At 45.8% G+C, this 19,495-nt stretch overlaps 1 protein-coding gene across 2 annotated transcripts in view; it reads right to left on the bottom strand.

The window, feature by feature from the left end:
- Mgst3 (microsomal glutathione S-transferase 3) overlaps positions 1-13,473 on the bottom strand; it is a 25,080-nt gene extending 11,607 nt beyond the window's left edge. Inside the window, exon 1 of one of the 2 annotated variants that reach the window (XM_005372056.2) lies at positions 13,357-13,473. The gene's annotated coding sequence lies outside the window, so the exon portion shown is untranslated. Of the gene's footprint in view, positions 1-13,106; positions 13,249-13,356 lie in introns of those variants that run through there. The other variant, XM_026778459.1, reaches the window with a different exon arrangement.
- Positions 13,474-19,495: the final 6,022 nt, after the last annotated feature.

Raw genomic sequence — 19,495 nt, 5'->3', positions numbered from 1 at the left:
ACCTTGTGGGCTACAGCAGATTATTAGAGATGGGCTAGTCCAGGTGCGAGAGTTAGCCTAGAAGAGGCTAGATAGAAATGGGCCAAGCAGTGATTAAAAGAATATAGTGTCCGTGTAAATATTTCGGGTAAAGCTAGCCGGGTGGCGGGAAGCAGCCTGCCGCTCTTATTTCAACACAAATCAAACTAAATCAAAATGCCCATTGTTTTATTAAGCATGATGCTCTCGGGTGGCCGAGCCATGATGGGGAGACAGCAAAGCAGGGAGCCCATGGAGACCTGAAAACGACGGAATTCTCCTCTGGGAGTACACTTAAATGCCCTGTGGGAGTGGTCCTGACCCCCTCCCTTCCCCCAGGGGTCAGGAGTTGGCATGCAGTCCAGACTAATGCAACTCCCAGGTCAGGGAGGCTGGGATGGATGCCGGGGGCTGGGGACTATGCTCCCAACTTAACACTGAGCAACCATGGGAACCTGAGTTCAGTTCTTTGCACCCATGTAAAAAGTCAGGAAAGATAGCACAGTCATGTAATCCTACTGCTGTAGAAATATGGAGATTCCAGGAGCTTGTTGGACAGCCAGTGTAACCTGATTGGTGAGGCCTGTGGTGTCAGAGAGAGACCCTGTCTCAAAAAACAAGAAGTCTTCCTCCTGAAGAACAATAACCACCCAAGTTGTCTTCCGGCTTCCGCATGCATGTGTATGCAAACACACCCACCCCACCCATCTACACATCGGCACACTCACCAAGATGGAAAAAGTCTGTCTCTGACGAGCAGTGAGCTTCTACTCCAGCAGCCAGTTCAGGCTGTTGCCCTGCTGCAGAATGTTTCTAGTCATTCTTATAAAGGACAGGATTCCAGTCCCCCTACCATGAGAGGAACGCCCAGAGCTGAGTGCTGCACCCAGGGTCTAGAGCAGGAAGTGTTATGGGTAGGATTCAGTTCAGATTCATCCGACTCCAGTGGCCTCTTTCAGTCCTGCTTGCAGACTGAGAGCTGACCAACCGTGGGGTCACAGTGTCTTTTTCAATATGAAATCTAGGGGTGAGCAAGTTGTTTGGGTCTTTAGAAAGTAAGTTTCTCAGGACTGCAGAGACGGCTCGGCAGTTGACAGCATTGGATGCTATTCCTGGTTTGATTCCCAGCACCTACATGGTGGCTCACAACCATCTATAACTCGAGGCCCAGGGGATCCAATGGCCACTTCTTTGTAGCATCTAAGGGCACTGCATTCATGTGGCTTAGATATACATGTAGGCAAAACACGCATGCACATAAAAATAAATGGAAAAATAAGGTTCTCCTATCTTAAAAAGATAACATTTGCGTTCTAAGCACCCCCAGATCGGTCACCTCCCCCATCACAGCACACAGCAATTTTCAACGGCTTTCCCCTTTGTGGTCTTTACCCTGCCCCGCCCACTTGCCCTTCATAGGGACCAGACTGTCTCTGTGACTCAGCACAAGGTGCCTCCGGCACCTGCTCAGCTTCAGAGAACAAGGGGGCCTGGATGCTCTCCAAGTTTCTTCTCCTTCCTTCTCTTTTCAAGTTTATAAAGTCAACACAAATTAGACGCTACGGCAGTAATTATATACAAAAACACAGTGTGAATGCTGAGCACCTCCTTGAAAATGAAAAGCGATCAAGCCTACTTGCCATCTTTGGAGGGAAACCACTGCGGTCAAACAGGCATTGAGAACGAAGCTGCCTCTAAGGTTGTCGGCCTTTGTAAGGACAACGAAATGAAACATAGCCACTCTGGCTCGGTTTGCAAGTCCAGCGGCTCCAGCATGCAAGGGGAGAGCTAGTTCCGGATCGGGTTTTAGAATTCATGAAAACACTCCAGCCAGGCAAAGCAGAACGAATGGGCTTAGTTGCTGACTCCTGTTTTCCTGAGGTCAAGAGCAGCCAGGTGGGTGGCAAGTGCTTTGGGGGTGAAAGTCTACTGCAGGTAAGAACCATTCCCAACGCAACTGTTCTGTAATCTATAAGTAGAAACTGACATGACCGCCAGGTTCCTCTTTCAGGGCAGCAACACAGCCTGCTGGGTGTTCACACCTGGTGAGAGGCATCTCCTCACTTCATGGAGGGGACGAAACTGAGTATGAACCTGGGTATGAACCAAGTCTGAAACAAGTCAGAGCCAAGGTCAAGAGGTGCTGGCGACACTTAGGACACAGGACCTGGATGATTCAAGGCTTGCTCTGGCTTCAAAGCCTCTTTCCAGCACTAGAGCTTTTATGGTCCCAGAAAATACTATTTAAGCTCCCAAGGGCAGGAAGCAATTAAACGGTTCCACCCTATCTATGAACCACAATAATCAGAGCGGTGAGATTTGCATAAAGGTGCAGCCAGTGTCACTCACAGTTGGGTGGCAATCAACAGCTGACTAATTGGGCTGAAGGTCCATTCAGCAGGAGGAAACAATGCCTGGTATATAGCCCAGTGCTATTGAGATCACCTTGGAAAATAATCCACTCCTGCCACTTTGCTAGGCCAACATAGTTCCTTACTGCGGTCAAAATCTTACTCTCATCCCCATGGGTAGGTGCAGTCACCGCCCCTCATCACAGCAGCCTCTTTTTACAGAGAATGGAGATCACCACGGAAAACCACAGCAGGACAGGATGCAGAGATTGTGGGGAGTCTAGCCCCAACTGATATTTATATCGCAGCTCCTGCATCTACAGCTCTGGGAACATCACCGCTAAAGAGGTGTAAAGACTGTGAGAGCCAGAAGACCAGAAAGTCAGCGACGGAACAGTCTCTCCTAGAAATGGCTGCAATGGCAATATCAATGGCTGTTTTCATGGAAGGGAGACTATTTCATAGGGTCCCATCTCTAGGCAAAGAACTTCAGGCCACTCATGGCTGCTGGGAGATGGAGAATGAGCCTGTCCCTGGGATGAGCCCTCTTATTGGTTGTTGATTGCCAAGTGGTCAGCTCTGAAACCATAGACACACAATAAAAATGAATTCAGCAGATTCTATTTAAATATATGTATTTAAATATATATACATATATTAAATATATGTATTTAAATACATGTATTAAACATATGTATTAAATATATGTACTTGCATATATTGTATGTATACATTCTATATATATAACAATAATAAAGTCAAAGAGGCAACCAACTTGAGGGAAGGACGCAGGAAGAGTTTGAGGGAGAGCAGCTAGGAGGGGGCTGGAGGGAGGAAAGGGCAGGACATGATGTAATTCTATTTCAATTAAAAATATATTAGAAGGGACAAAACGAGAGAGATGCTGGTGAAGTGGGCTCAGTGGAAAAGGCAGAGAATTAACCCGAAGGTGGGGGACGGGGTGTCTGATACCAGAGTGGGGGGTTTGTAGAGACCACGTGATCTACAGTGGCACACCCTCTTAGGGAGGGGCTCTTCTGCGCTTGTGCACAGATGCAGGAATGCTGGATACTGCCTTCCAGGATGGCAGACGAGCCCTTCCGACACCTCCACACACCGACAAGTGAGGAGCCCTACTCTGGATACCTGATCTGCACTCAGAGAAGACAATGAAAACAGGCCTAAGGTCTGTGGGAGGGACCATGTGGCTTGGCATTCCTACTGCTCCTGGTGTTTGCAGGTGCTTGCCAAAGGCAGGACAGCGACTTAAGGTGGCTCTCAGGAAAGCTCCCCCCAGCCCCTCCCACACAAAGAAACATTGTTCCTCATGTTATACAGGACCTGGCAACAGTGTTCATCTGAACTGTTTGCTTTTGCTTTTCTTCCCTCCAAAGCATCTATTGAAACCGTGACAGAAACTGGATTACGAATTACATAGAAAGAAGAATCTAGAACAGAGGTCTGCACCATAGTTCCTAAAGACTTGAGTGCAAGGAGCAAATATGGTTAGGCCTTCAGAATAGAATAGGACCAGCTTAATTTAGTCAAGGTTTGCAATCACTTAATCGTCAGCTAAATCTTGTTTTCTGACACTAGGAAGAAGGGATGGGTGTTCTCAGTCCTTAGAGGGTGGCCTGTAGGCCAGGGTGCACCAAGAACGGGAGGCAGTTTAGATCCACACCCAGGCAGCCTCTGCCACACCCTGGGTTGTTAGGAATTCAAAGCCAGCAGATAGCTTACAGTGCCATGCCGGAGGAGCTGATAACTGGTAGACAAACCCTCTGGTGTGAGCACCCCCTCTGGCGTGAGCACTCTCTCTGGTGTGAGGACCCCCTCTGGTGTGAGCACCCCTTCTGGTGTGAGGACTCAAGTGCCCTGCACACATCTAGCTGATCACACACCTGCAGCTCTTTTATTGACCCACCAAGATAAGGCTCTGACCTTTGAGAACTTGTCCTGGACCTGGTCTTCATGGTCAGGACACAACAGCTCTGCAATGAATGCTCAGTGTTTCCCACAGACTAACTGGCCACCGTAACACGCACCTGCACACAGAAACTACAGGACATGTGCCTCCTATTTGTGGTTTTTCATAGTCACTTGCACAAATACAGAAACTCAGCTGAGTGCTGCGGCAGTTCCCAGTCTTCTAGAGGCTGTGTTAAGACACGTCCCCTCCCAGTTTCTGGGTCATCAGGGCTCCAGTGGGGCCTCTGAATACAACCATCAAAAGTTCTCAAGGATGCTGATCCCTGCCCAGAGATCACATTTTTAAAATTGTTATTTAAGCGGGGGTGGGGGTCAGGGGTGGGGTGGAGAGACAGTTGGGCTGCTTTTCTAAAGTACCTGGGGTCAATTTCCAGCACCCACATGGCATTTTACGACTGTCTCTTAGTCCAGTTCCAGGGGATTCAATGCTGCCTTCTGGCTGCCACAGGCACAAAGCACCTACATGGTGCACAGGCACAATGCAGGCAAAATACCCCTACACATAAAAATAAACAAGTGAGATTTTAAAAGACCCTGTTAGGGAAAAAGGAAGTTGTAGGACGAGATGATTGGATCTGAGCCGCACTCCGGAGCATGCCCCTCTGTCTTGGTGTTCCATACAAAGCTTTCTACTGGGTGCTCCTAGAACCCTCCTTTCCCTGAGGCATCTCCAGAACACGATGACGGGGCTGCAGGGCGAGCTGAGGCTAAATGTTTCACTAGCACACACCACAGGACCAGTGCATCTTCTTGGGTTTAACATTTGGCTCAACACTAATTAAACAAGTGAGCAAGAGAGGTTTTTGTTGTTGTTGTTGTTTTTTTTTCTTTTCCTTTGAGACTTTACCTAGTGAGCCTGGCCTGTGACAGTCTCTGCTTTCCTGGATCTCTCTTCACAGTCACAATCACCAGCCGTCAAAGGAGCTGGAGTTTAAGGCTTTTCACTTAGCAAGTGTGATAGTCACTGCTAGAAGAGGGCTCTGGGGAGACGGTTGCTGTTTACACCACGAATTGCTGTACCTCAAATTCAACGAGCAGCACTATAAGCTAAGTGAAAGACATATTTAAGGGCATGGTAGGATCTTCTGGCAGAAATAGCAAAATAGGAAATTATTTCACCCATACATGTTGAATACTTAACACGGGACTGAGGACATGCAGGGTAGACTTTACGTGAACTAAACCTCTCCATCCTCAATAATGCTCTGTGGCAGGGGCAATCACTGCCATTCTCACTCACAGGAGGAAACTGAGGCAAAGAGGGATTTCATCCTTTGCCTATGCCTTTGTCACTGGTGAATACTGGGGTCTGGCAGACGCATACTAGTGTCTAAGCTGTTTGCTCCTAAGTCGCCCAGCAGAGCTTGCACTTTCCAAGTTAGAGGCAGCAGTAAGGAGCAGTCCTTGGCAGAGCTTTTGTCCTGGCCGTACAGTCGCACCCTGCTTCTGTTCTGGAGCAAAGCAGCCTGCGGGAGGCTGGAGTTAAGCAGAGGCTTGTCTGGTTTCACTGCACCGGGGATCTAACCCTTCACATGCTTGGGACTAAACATATACAAAGTCCCAGCCTCCTGGGTCTTTTGAATATTTTACACCCAGGGTTGGCTCTGCCACTGAGAAAGAGTTACTACTTCCTTTCCATGGAGGATGGCCTTTTATAGCTGCTGTTATTTTCTTCTCCATTAACGGCCCTAGTTAGAACCAATACAGTGCTGAACAGAAAAGGCAAAAGTGGACAGCGTTGTCCTGCTCCCCATACAGGGAGGAAGCAGTCAGTTTCTCACCATTACATATGACGTTATAGGAGGTTTCCATCAATGCCTCTATGGAGAATATGTTATAAATCTAATTATTTTGCTATGTTCAAAACATAGCAACATTTCTATCTAAAGCTTTAAATTTTTAATAAAGTATCTCCCCTTTCGCAAACTGCCCCAGGCCATGGTGGGTTTCCAGGAAAGTGAGGGTACTCTGGAAACCAGCCCTTGATGTCTACAGGGACAGAAGCGGAACAACACTCAAAGTGACAGCCATGTAGTGTAGCTAGTTAGCAGACACTAGGGGTCTGTAGGTGTGCCACAGACACCATCCAGACCCTCAGTTTAAGAGCCATGAAATCTAGGCTTAAAATGTGGGATTGCTGTGCCACTTCCGGCTGTGAGGCAGCCTCATGGGAGCAGTTCATGGGCTCTTTGGCTCGGGTGTTCTCTTTCAGGAATCCTGCTGAGAGATTCTCCTGGGAATAGCATTACTCTGCTACTCCAGTTTTGATCAACCCTGTCTTTAATTCCTGCTTCTGCCACGGCTGGCCTTATCTCACTGGAGCAGAGTTTCTTCAGATACAGAAAGGGCTCTGGGCAAGCCTACACTCAATTAAACATTTCTGGCGCAACAACTCTCTTCCACTGTGTACCCAAGTCCTTTTGGCTGCCCAGTGAAATTCCCCAGGGCACAATAAACATTGCATAAGTAGAGCAAAAGACAGGATTTATGAATAGAGGCACTTGCCCCAAATAATTTACCAATCCCGAGTCACCAAGCTACACAGTACCTTAGGCTTTCTCAAATGACAGATTCTTTGCAGACCTAAGTATCTGCCTTCTCTTTGACTTTAAGCAAATAAAATTCAGATTAGACAATGACAACTTTTGCTTTGGTTTGTGATATTGTTCTCTTGCAAATTTTTAGCTGCTGTCTTGCATGAATACAACCAGAAAGTTGACAAAGTATTCTTAGCTCAGCTCGAAGTCATCATTCCCCCTAAGTCTCACAGCAACCCTTACTCAGTTGTGCCACCAGTCCAATTATTTTATATGGCAAAACCCTACAGCTTAATGGGAGTGACACAGGGATGATCAATTAAATGTTTGGCTTGGTCACAATGGATGCCTCTCAAAGTTCCACATACCAGACAGTTCAGCAAACTCCCTGGTGGGACTAAGGGCTTACTTTACCCACTAAAGCTTCTCCTGAGCCTGCTTCACTTCTGCCTCTGGATGTTTCCACAAAGAAACAGGCCTTCAAATGATCCCCTGATGGGAGTTTGCCCCAGGGAGATAAAGCCAGCAGTGGCAGAAGCAGGAACCAGAGACAGGGTTGATCAAAACTGGAGTACTAGAACAGTGATGTTTCCAGGAGAGTCTGTCAGCAGAATTCCAGAGGCGAGCATCTCTAGCTGGTTCTCTGAAGCCCAGGAGGAGCTTGGTGGAGAAATGCAGGAAGTGAGAGGGGAGCAACACTGGGGGAATTCCGTCTCCAGGAGGAAGAGACAGGTGAGAGACAGGAGACTTCCCTGTGTTCATCCTTTGTTTTCAGCGTGGCAGTTCTAGTCTACGTCCACAACCAACACATCAAACTTGTTTGTCAAACCTTTAAATAAGCACTGGTCAAATCCTCCTGCCTCTCCCTCCCGAGTGCTGGGACTACAGGTTTAGGGTGCCATACCCAGTACCCCTAATTTCCAGGCATTTAAGAAAAGGAATAAGGGGCTGGAGAGATGGCTCAGAGGTTAAGAGCACTGGCTGTTTTTCCAGAGGTGTCCTGAGTTCAACTCCCAGAAACCACGTGGTGGCTCACAACCATCTATAATGAGATCTGGTGCCCTGTTATGGCCTGCAGGCACACATGCAGGCAGAACACTGCATACATAATAAATACGTTTTTTTAAAAAAGGAATAAGAATCTAAGCGCCGAAACTACATATTGCACCGAATGGCGATGCAGGTTCAGTAGTTATTTTTAAAGTGCTACAAACAGAAAGCTAGCCGAGCAAATGCAGCCTGATCTATTGAGCACCAGCTTGCTAATTCAAGTGAGGCCAGCTGCAGCAGGCAGGACATAGTGGGTCTATCCAGGATTTCATAGTCTTCAGTTCCTCATCAATGTACTGCTAGCATATCTGGAAGCCAGTCATATTGGGAAGATGGAGGACCTGCCTCTTTAATTCAAACACATTCAGCGCTACATCTGAACAGCCACAGCTTAGCCATGTTCAAGTTTCAGATGATGTTTTAGTTCCAACACTGTGGTGAATTGTCTGTACTGAAAACAATTGTTAAATATGTTCCTGGGCTGGCAGGAGGTGGAAGAAGGAAGGGTCAGGAAGGCTTCTTGGCTCTTGGTGATGAGGGACAAGCTTGCATGGTTGTGCCAGTTAAGGTCAAATCTGAAAATGACAAGAAACCCAACAGAAATGCTTGGATGACGATCAATCTTCTTTCAGAAAAAATGGCAGTTCTGTTCCCCAAGAATTCAAGGACGTTAGATTTGTTAGTCAGGTTTCCCTTGTGTATGATGACAGGTTTCTTAACATGACAGGTGTACGCTGTAAAGATTTGTTACTCGCATTAGATTACTAAAACACTGATTGGCCAGTAGTCAGGCAGAAAGTATAGGCAGGGTGACCAGATGAGAATTCTGGGAAGAGGAAAGGCAGTGAGTCAGTCACCAGCCAGATACAGAGGAATTAAGATAAGAATGCCTTACTGAGAAAAGGTACCAAGTCACATGACTAAACATAGACAATAAGTATGTAATTTAAGTTGTTAGAGTTAGTTAATAATAAGCCTGAGCTAACAGGTCAAATAATTTAGAATTAATATAAGCTTCTGTGTAACTGCTGTAGGACCAGACGGGACAGAAACTTCCATCAACAGGTTTCTCTTATGTATGATGGCAGAGACTCTCCATGCATAATGTTCCATGAACAAGGTGTACCCTGATACCTGACTTGGAATTTTGGGTCATGGCAGATAGCCTAGAGCTGAGCCTTCCATGACACAGGGCTCCAGACACATTTCACATCATGCTTCTAATGGTTTGAAGGCAACAACCTTAGACAAGAAAAGAGAGATAATACGTAATACAAGTAAAAAAAGAGATGCCAAAAAAAATTATCAGGTGAAGCCAATTTGACAAATTCAGTTAGGCCAAAGCATTTTACATAGAGGACTGCTTGCCTCCAATTCCATGCCTGCCACTCCCTCAGAGAGGGTCCTCTTCTCCATTGTATTGTACATGGCATACAGCACTCCAGGGGCAGGGCTGCAGTGAACTGAGAAGGAAGCTCTGAGCCTCTAGAAAGCAGTCAGGGTGTGAGAGCAGAGCGCACACACAGAGGAGGGGAAACACCGGGACGGAAGCCATGAAGGCTATTGCGATGATGTGTGAGAGAGAACACAGGTACGGAGACAGCAAGTGTAGAGGTCCACAGACCCATCCATGTTTACACGGTAGAGAAAGGAGGCCAGAGGGACTGAAGGGTAGTGAGTAGGAGGAGAATATTATTTACAATACTTATTTAGTATGGACTAAGCCCTGTTCTAAGCAGTTCAATATCAACTCATTTAACTTCCCACAGCATGTATTACTACCTCTGCTTTGCAGGTGAGGGAATGAAGCATCAGAGAGATTAAATAATATCCTCGAAAACACACAGCTACCACAGAGCAAAGCCTGAATTCCCACACACCCAGGCAGTGTGTCTCCAGATCCAACAGTTTTGGCCTTGGCCACGCTGTCTCTGAACCAAGCTGAAGAGCAAGTTTGACAACAATCGACCCTCTCTTGAGTATAAAATATATTAACAAGAAGGTAAAGCTAATAATTAGCTCCAAGCCCATGCTTGATTACAGACTGTGGTGTTTCTAATTAGAAAGGGGAAAGAATATCTTGGGAAAGATCCAGAAAAGAACATTTTAGTGTACAACAGTATGAGAAAAGGGGTCGAGTGAAGAACAATCGCTCCAGTCTCCTGGCATATAGCTTGGCAGGGCAGTGCCGAAGCTGGCTGGCACTTCATCTCACCATCATGAACCCCACAAACCTGTCCATTAACATTGCACAGGAGCGTACGGTCACAGGGCAACAAAGCTATAACTTCCAGAAGAGGAAAAAGTCTTGAATGAGTCACACTGATACTAGTTGGATTTTCCATTACCAGAAATAAAGACAGCTTAGAGCTATTTTAATTCTTAACAGATGCTATATCCCTGGGAAGATGCCAGCCATGAAGTGAAGGAACCAACTACCTAGGTGGTTGGATTTCATCTGGCTTAACACTCCCATGTCTCTTGGAAGGTAAAGCGGACTTTGGCATAATCATTTGCATTTTTCTATCTTTAAAAAAATCTGCCATTCTTTATTTTATTTTTATTATTTAATGTGTGTGTGTTTGTGTCTGAAAAGGCTAGAAATGTATGAGTGTATGCCACAGGTATGTGTATTTGTAAGGCCAGAAGGTGTCAGATCTCCTAAAGCTAGGGTTACAGGTGGTTGTAAGCCTCTGACGTGGGTACTGGGACAGAACTGAGGTCTCCTGGAAGAGCAGCAATTGCTCATAACTGCTAAACCATAGCCCTAGCTCCCATGTGCATTTCTTAAGCTGAAGAAGTATAAAGTATCATTTACTTAAAAAGAGAAGAACTCATCTGTTACGGGACACAGTTATACTCTCCGAATGTGGGGCGCTGAGGCAGGTGGATTGAGAATCCGAGGCAAGCTTGGGCCTGTGAAGATCGTCTCAAAACAAAGAGGTGGGCAACGGTACGCGAATATTAGAGTTCACATTCCAGTTGATGAGCAGATCCTGTCTAGAAAGAACTCAAAGGGTAACAAGGGGACCTATGAAATTCTCAATGCATTTGGGAAACAATGCGGCTTTCTTGGTCTAGTGGCTGCATTTCTCTCCGCAGACAGGCAAATGGACCCTGAGAGAGAACTAATCTTACACAGTGACATCTAACGAGAAGAGCTAGTCTTTCTCTTTCCAGGGGACAGTAGACTCACAAGCAAGATCAACAAATTCAGTTGCAAGGGCTGAGGAGGTGGCTCAGACAGCTCAAGTGCTTGCCATAAAAGCGTGAGTAATGGCATTCAGAACCCCACACCCATGTAAAAAGCCTCTGGGGCAATCCCTGTGCTCAGACAGGAGGGGCCCTGGTGCTTCCTGGCCAGTCAGGCTAGCTCAATTAGTGAGATTCAGTGAGAGAACCTGCCTCAAAAATTAGGTGGAACGTGATTTAAGGAAGACACAAGGTTGACCTCAGGTCTTCATACGCACATGCACTTGTAGCATGTATATAAGCAAGTTTGAAAATACACACACACACACACACACACACACATTTTAGTTGCAGACGTAACAACAGTGTATTCTAAAGAGATATTGCTTTATAATTCTAAATGGTACTTAATCAACTGTGGCCAGCAATGGTGCTCTGCATACAAATTCAGAATATTTAAGTATAAACATAGGGAATGATAGGTTTACAATCAGTTAAATGGGTAGGTGTTCATCTGATATCTACTCATTCCAGGGGCGTTTTCAGCATCTCTTTGGATAGACACATCTTTCTTGTTTGTCTTCTCTGTGATGTCCTCCTATGAGGGAATCCACTTTTAGATCATTTCCTGCAGAACTCTACGCCAGCAGGAGGGATGCTAAGTAAGGGGAAGGCTGCCCTTGTCCTTTAACAAGGTCTCAGTGGCCCAGGCTGGCCTTGAATTACCATTCTCCTGCCTCAGTCTCTCTGGTGCTAGGATTCCAGTTGCAGGCTTCTGCATCCATTAGAATTTTGTTCCTCAGTCTAAGGAAGCTCCAGGAGTGCAGTTTCTAAGGCTGGCCACAGTATCACTGTCATTTTATATATAGTAACACTGGTTAAAGAAAAAAAAAGAGTCACTTGACAAAGTTTTCTATTTCTGTAACATTGTGCTGTAACATTGTGTCAGGAAGAAGCTTAGCAGAACGTACTTCCCAGGGTGAAAGCACTTGTTTGGATTTCAGATGTAAGTTTTATTTAACTCCTTAGATGAATTTAGCTCCTGAGAGAATAAACATTCTGGATCCCCTGACTCAGACAATCTACTCTCGTTACCGATACACTGAAATAAAACACGACTGTAACCCCGACCAATAATAACCTTGGGTGCTTCCCGGAAACTACAGGCTGCAGGTGCCCTCAGATATTCCCCAGGGACGCCCTGGCTCCAACTCCTACAGCAAAATCTGCAGAAGACTCCGCAAGACCACACCTAAGCCGGCAGCATAGTCTGTAGAGCGATGACTTCTCTCTGGGGCACCTCCTTTCCCGATTCAAGTCCCAACCCGCAGCGTTCCTTTCCTACCCATGCCACCATCTGTCTCTGTTTTTCCTCTACTTCCTTTGCCATACTCAAATGTACCCTAGGCCATTTGTATGTTGGTGCTTCCCAAGCAGAAAATTAGCAGAAGCCAAGACCTAGAGTGACTCACAGAGTTTCTATTCCCTGCCACCATCCTGCAGTTGCCCCACCCGTGGTTCTGGGTCTCCCGGCAGGGACACAAGATAAAAAGGAAAAGTTGCAGACACGCAAGGAAAAGATCAGTGAAGATCCCTCCCCCTCCCCCAGCCCTTCTCAGGAGAGAAGTGTCTTTCTTATAGGATGGAGGTAGGAAAATGACCCACATTCAGGTTTCAATGCAAATATTCTCCGAGGCGAGAGGAAAACAAACAATTCCCCCTGAGACCCTCCAGAAGGATCCTAGCAACAACACATGCACAGCAGAAGCGGCGCTTGTACGACACTTATGAAACCTGTGCTAGATCCGCATGGCCACTTCCCACTGCAGAGCTCGGGTCTCCGGTCTCGGTATTACAGCTGCAGTGGGTAAGGTCAGGTGGACCCCAGAAGGCCGAAAGAGGGAGCCCCAGATCTTTACACAGCTGGAGTAGGGGAAGAAAGGAAATAAAGAATTGAGGATGAGCTGACCTTGAGAATCTCCCTGAGTTGTAGACAGCGAGGCGAGAGTCTCATCTAGTAGCTCAAAAGTCACCCCTCCACCAGGAGAGGATGCAGGGCGGGAGGAGGGTAGAGAACCGTAGAAATCGACCGATAAGAGAGAGGTTGGAGGGAGACCCTATTCCATCCCCAGTGGCTGAGATACAAGCGGTGCGCACGTAGGCGTTCAGGTGCCTCAGCACAGCTAAAGCTCCTGCAGCTCGCAGGTGCCAGCGCTTACCTGCTTCACCTTCACGCGCCTGGTGCAAACTGGAGCTGCGCAGCACTGTCTGGGTGCGGTTCCAGCAGTCCCGCAGGACCCTCCCCACTCCACCCCAGGCAGCGCGTGGCCACGCCCCTGGGCGGAACTCGAGCCCAAGGGCCGCCTCTGGCCTGGGAAGTTCTGGTTGTCTCTGAAGAGAGATTACATTTTCTCCCTGTTCCTGACGGTCCACACGTGCTTACTTTTCTGGTTCTCTAGTCTACATAAACTTGCTCTCCTTCCCAGGTATCTCTTCGTGACCACAGTCCTAAACTGGTCCTGGTGTTTCATTCTTCCTGGTTGGAACTGGAGGAGCAGAAGCGCGTTAGTAATTCTTCCCAGCAGAGCCACCGTAGCTCATCTCGCCGCGCATATGCAGTAGAGGGGTTTTTGGTGAGGAGTGTGTGTCTGAACTCCTAGTGAGAGGATTCTAGAGCCTGGGAGTTCCCTTAGCTAACACCATTAGCAAGTACCTCGGCCCTGCCCACATGGCGGGCCGCTCACTTTCTCGCAGGCGGGCTCCTGTGGTTTGCTCGTCCAGGTGTTTCTGCACTCCGCGGGATTTTTAACAAAGATCATAGGCGCACCCTCTTGTGCCACCTCGCGGCGGCCTCCAGGAGAGTCTTGGATAGGACCTACGGGGCAGAAGTAGACCTTGGCTGTTACTTTCTGTAAGTTCTGCTTTAAACCAATCACAGAAGCCGCCAAAGTTAGCATTATTATTATTTCTAAGTGCTCCACGTTTCCTTTGGAAATTCGGCTTCCCACTACCTGAGCAGCTGGTCAGACAGTGCTTACCTCTTAAATTAAGTCTCTTCCCTCACTCCGTCCTCATAAACACAAGGAAATAAGTTTGTTCTGTAACTAAATATGAGTGACCACATCCTGGGGGACACAGATCCAGGTTGTCAAAATGCCACGTTTCAACTGGTATTTCATGAACTTACAATAAAAGAATGAAAGAAAATTATAAATCAACTTCCCTTTCAAATACGTTGGGGGAATGTCAGGCATGCAGGTTATAGCAGAACCTAGGATAGGCCTCTGATACTATCTGATTACATTCTTAGCCTTGAGTTCATAGAAGCCAGTGGCTGTACTGTCTGAAAGGAATTGACGCATAGTTACAAGGATAGCTGTTCAAATACATTAAGGTATTGAACTTAGACTATTAAGGGTGTTAAAGATATCTCACCATGATTTGCTCAGAACCTGAAGGTTCCCATCTCTCTACAATCACTGAAATTCTAGTCAGTCAACACTGTGGAATCTTTAACACAGAAGGGGCAGCCACTCAACCTCTGCTCACATTTCCTTACTTTCTTCCTCCTGTCTTTCTTTCTGCTCAACTATATTGCCAGGTAGCCCAGACTGGTCTTGAACTTTTAATCATCCTGACTCCATCTCCCAAGTGTTGGCATTACAGGTGTGCGCCAGTGTGCCCACCCTCCTCTAGTATCTCTTCTTTGGGGGATTTTTACTCTTCTAACAAAGAGGGTTTGGGATTGTAACAGTTCCAAGATGGGAAAGACTAGAATCTAAAAGAGGCAGAGGCTGGATTTTTGTTTACTTTGTTTTTTTTTTTTTTTTTTTTTTTTTTTTTTTTTTTTTTTTCTGAGACAGGGTTTCAACTTTGGTGCCTGTCCTGGAACTAGTTCTTGTAGACCAGGCTGTCATTGAACTCACAGAAATCTGCCTCCCTCTGCCTCCCGAGTGCTGGGATAAAAGGTGTGAGCCACCACTGCCCAGCAGGATTTTTGTTTGTTTTTACTAGCTTGTTATGGCCACACATCTAGATGTACTTTGAAGGCCCATAAAATCTTTACTATTGTCGGTTCAACACTTTTCAATTGTTCTCGTGTTTTCTCCTAAGTACGAGAAAGGTTCTTACTTCAGGGTTCCTGGTATGCTGGTTTTAAAGGACTTGTTTTACCTGAACATTGAAAAAGCAAACAAGAAAAAAAAAATCAGCATTATGAGGGGATTTGTTCTCCTCTTGCTTTATAAATATATGTTTATATTTTATATATATAGGGAAAGGCAGTCTAGGTGATAGAAGAGATGGGCAGAAAGTCAGGATAAGTCTGGCTGCTCCTTTCTCAGCTACTCCTGTTTGACCCTAACCAATAATTGATTATGTAGGACCTTCTTTTAAAAACCTTATAAGGCCAGGCCAGGCAGTAGTGGTATGCCTCTAATCCCAGCACTTGGGAAGCAGAGGCAGGCAAATCTCTGTGAGTTTGAGGCCAGCCTGGTCTACAAGAGCTAGTTCTAGGGCAGGCTCCAAAGCTACAACGAAACCATATCTCGGAAAACCAAAAACCAAACCAAACCAACAACAAAAAAACCTTACAAGGCCGGGTTAGTGATGAATGCTTTTTATCTCAGCTCTTGGGAGACAGAGGCAAATGGATCTCAGAGTTTAAGGCCAGCCTGGTCATCATAGGGTATTTCAGAACAGCTGGGGCTACATAGTGACCAGCTATCTCAACTCCCCCCCTCCCGAAACCATCCAAACAAACAAAAATCAAAAACCAACCAAACAATAGTAAAACCACCAACCAAATCATCTAAAACTTCACAAAAGCAATATTTTCTTTTGTAGAAGCTTTGGGAAATATAGGAGAAAAACCGAAAAATTACACATGTGCACACTGAATGCAGTAGTAGTGTGGATAGTGTTTTATTCCTTTGGCCTGCATAATAAATTATAACCTACTTCCCCTTCATTGGCTTCAGTTCCTCCTTCAACAATTTTTGGTGGTGATCGTGTGCCACCTTATGCCACAGTCTTCTGTTGGAGTTAGCTTGTTTTGACTTTCCTGTCACAATGTAGTACTTTGTCAGTGTCTTAGGTTTTTTTTTTTTTTTATTGCTGTTAAGAGACACCATGGATAGTTTCAGAGGTTCAGTCCATTATCATCACAGCAGGGAGCATAGCAGTGTGCAGACAGACGTGGTGCTGGCTACATCTTGACCAGAAGGCAGCAGGAAGTCGACTGACTGTCACAGTAAGCGAAGCTTGAGGAGAGACCTTAAAGCCCGCCCCCACAGTGACACGTTTTCTCCAAAAAGACTATACCTATTCTGACAAGGCCACACCTCCTAATAGTGCTGCTCCCATTGGGGGCCACTTTTGAATTACCACAGTCCGAAATATGTGTGTGTGCTTATGATGATTTGACTAAATTCCTTTAAAGAGATGTTTCTGGGATGAGCAGTGGTGCTACACGCCTTTAATCCCAGACCTTGGGAGTGAGAGACATTCCTGGAAAACAGTGAGCATTTTCTCCAGTCCGGGGTATTGGGTATACTTCCCTCTATTTCTGAATTGGAATACTTTTATCCTGGGGCTCTTGTAAAGATCAAGGGAGTGCTGCCCGAGAGCCCTGTGTGCTCCTCCCAGGTGAATGTATTTTAGGCCCCTTAAAACAACAGGGATTGGATGTGTAGCCCTTGGCTCAGAAGTTCTTGTGTCCCTGCTTCACTCTCCATTAATGCCGTCTCCACTTACAGTCCGGCTTCTGCTGCCCAACCTCCGTTCAGACGGCTCTCTCAAAGGTCACCGTTGGCCTTGTATGCTCTCCATGGCATCGCAAGCGTAGCTTTCTCCTGAGTCTTTGCTGGGTGCGCTTCATCTCTCTCGATACTTAGAATGTGGTCCAGATTCTCCAGAGCTCTGTCCTCTCTCTTTGCTTTGCACTCCGGAATCTCTTCCCCCAGACCCTTCACTGGCTCTCCCTCGATGACTCAGCTGCCTGTTGGCTGTTCTGGTTGTGGAGTCCACATTTCCTTTTGTTCTGTTCAGTGGAGGTAGAACTTAGTGAAGTTACAGGGCCGTTCTCTCCCTGAGCTTCATGGGAGTGTGAGCATTTGCCTTTGGCTCTGATAGTCAGGCACTCGCTCCCAGGACTCTGACTTTTAAGAAAATGAAGTGACCTCATTAGTTTTTATTATTAATTTGACACAATCTGGAGTTACCTGGGAAGAGGGAACTTGTGAGAACAACTGCCCTGATCAAGTTGGCCCGAGCCATATCTGAGAGAGACTGTTTTGGTTGATGATTGATATGGAAGGCTCAGTCTTCCATCTGAGGCAACACCATCCCTAGGCAGGAGGGCCATGAACATGCACCAGCGAGCTTCTCATGGCTTCTGCTTCATTCCCTGCCCCTGGTTCTTCAATGATGGACTATTATGTAAAAGTGTAAGCCCTGGTCATGGTGCTTAGCACAGCAAGAGAAAACCAAACCGGCACAAACAACAATGTGAAGACATTTGGAGGGCTCATCCACTGTGGTGGCAGCTGTGGAGGAACCACATGCTTTTACTCTTTCGTGGCCTCTCTTTATTCCTTTCTTTTTTATTTCTACGTTAAAAATAATTTTTTACAAATTAAAATTTGCAAAATTTTGTGAACTTTGCAGAGGGTGTCATTGTAGTCCAAGTTGGCCTTGAACTTGCTATGTAGCTCAGATTGAATTCCTCATCTTCCTTTTTCTGCCTTTTAAGCATTGGGTTGGGATGCCATCATGCCTGGTGCTACCATATGTATGGACATATATGTTTAAAGACACATATGCAGCACCATGAGCACATTTGTCACATGTAGCAATCAATAGTATGGGTCAAAAGACATCAAAACCTCTGTGAAATACTTTATACTTTTCATAGAACAGAAACTAAGATAACCCATTACACATTAGTCAGCAATACAGTTCTTTTGATTTTTGCTCACAAACACGAGTATTGTGTAGAACATGTCTTCTTTGTTGCAGCCAGGCCCTGCCCCCTACGGTACGTGGCTGAGTTCACAAGTCTTTTGTCACCTGTAGCTTCCTCCCAGAGCCTGAAACTGATATTTCCTCCATGACTAAAACTGTCATTGTCACCAAAATCATCTCCATAAATCTCCATCAGAGTTTCCAGAGCCACTTTGGTCTCTTTGTCTATATGAAGTTGCTTCTACAAACTACTTATTAGTACCAAATATTTAAATATTGCCTTGCCTGCGGAGAACTTTACCTGTGGGATTAGATCAGAATTGGAGTTACCAGAGAATACACCTAGGAGAACCCAGGTCTCTATTTTTCATGTAACCATTCCCACTTAAAAGACTCAGAACTCCTTGAGAAAATACTATTACCCAGGGTAACCATGGAAAATCTATTAAAAGTAAAGACAGGCCTGGAGGTGTACCTCAATTGATATAGTGTCTGCCTAGCCTGGTTGAAGTCCTGGGTGTGAGCCCAAGCAACACATAAAGTCAGGAGTGGTGGCTATCTATGCAGTTGGGAGGTGGAAGAAGGAAGGTCGGAAGTTCAAGGTCATCTTTGGCTAACAGTGAGTTTAGGGTCAGTCTGGATTACTTGAAATTCTGTCTTCAAAAAATAGCAAAGGTACATAAAGCTAGGCATGGTGGTGCATGCCTGTAATTTTGGTACTTGAGCAGCTGAGGTAGAAGAATCAAGGCCATCTTGACCTGCATTGTGTGATTTTTTTTCTCAAAAAAAATAAGATGTACTATGAATTTGATGCTCAGTAAAAACAGTAAGACTGGCGATGTAGCTCAGTCTGTGCTTAGCATGTGTAAGGCCATTAGCTCAACTCTTCAACATACACAAGAATGATAGAGAACCGAGTAAAATAAGAGTCTGTGAACCCATACTGATAACCGATACAGATATACATAAGTGCATACATGCATGCACACATACATGCATAGAGGATATATATAGTTCTTTATAATATTTTTATAACTTTTTCATATATTTAAAATGATTTCAAGTGGCGGAGCAGAAGGCCAGACAAGCTTGCTGGGCTGTGAGCAGCCGAGACAGAGATGGTTAAGGAAAGGCGTCAGGTAAGTCCTTTCAAGATAGTCTTGAAGACATTAAGAAGAGAATGAAAGACAAAAGGAATAAAAACTTGGCAGAGATTGGCAAACGAAAATCCTTTAACGTTGCTCCATGCTAAGTACCCATTAACACTTCTACACTGCCGAAAAATTACCAAGATAACAACAGGTTTGTTTTGGCAAATGAAAGATCCAAAGTGGGAGAAGCCCAAGATGTCATATCTTACAGCTGAGAAGAGGATGGTGTTTCCTTGCATGTCAG

This window comes from Microtus ochrogaster, unplaced genomic scaffold (assembly GCF_000317375.1).
Source record: "Microtus ochrogaster isolate Prairie Vole_2 unplaced genomic scaffold, MicOch1.0 UNK166, whole genome shotgun sequence".
NCBI classification, from domain to species: domain Eukaryota; kingdom Metazoa; phylum Chordata; class Mammalia; order Rodentia; family Cricetidae; genus Microtus; species Microtus ochrogaster.
The sequence above is the reverse complement of the archived record's forward strand: the minus strand, read 5'-3'. Positions and strand labels throughout refer to the sequence as shown.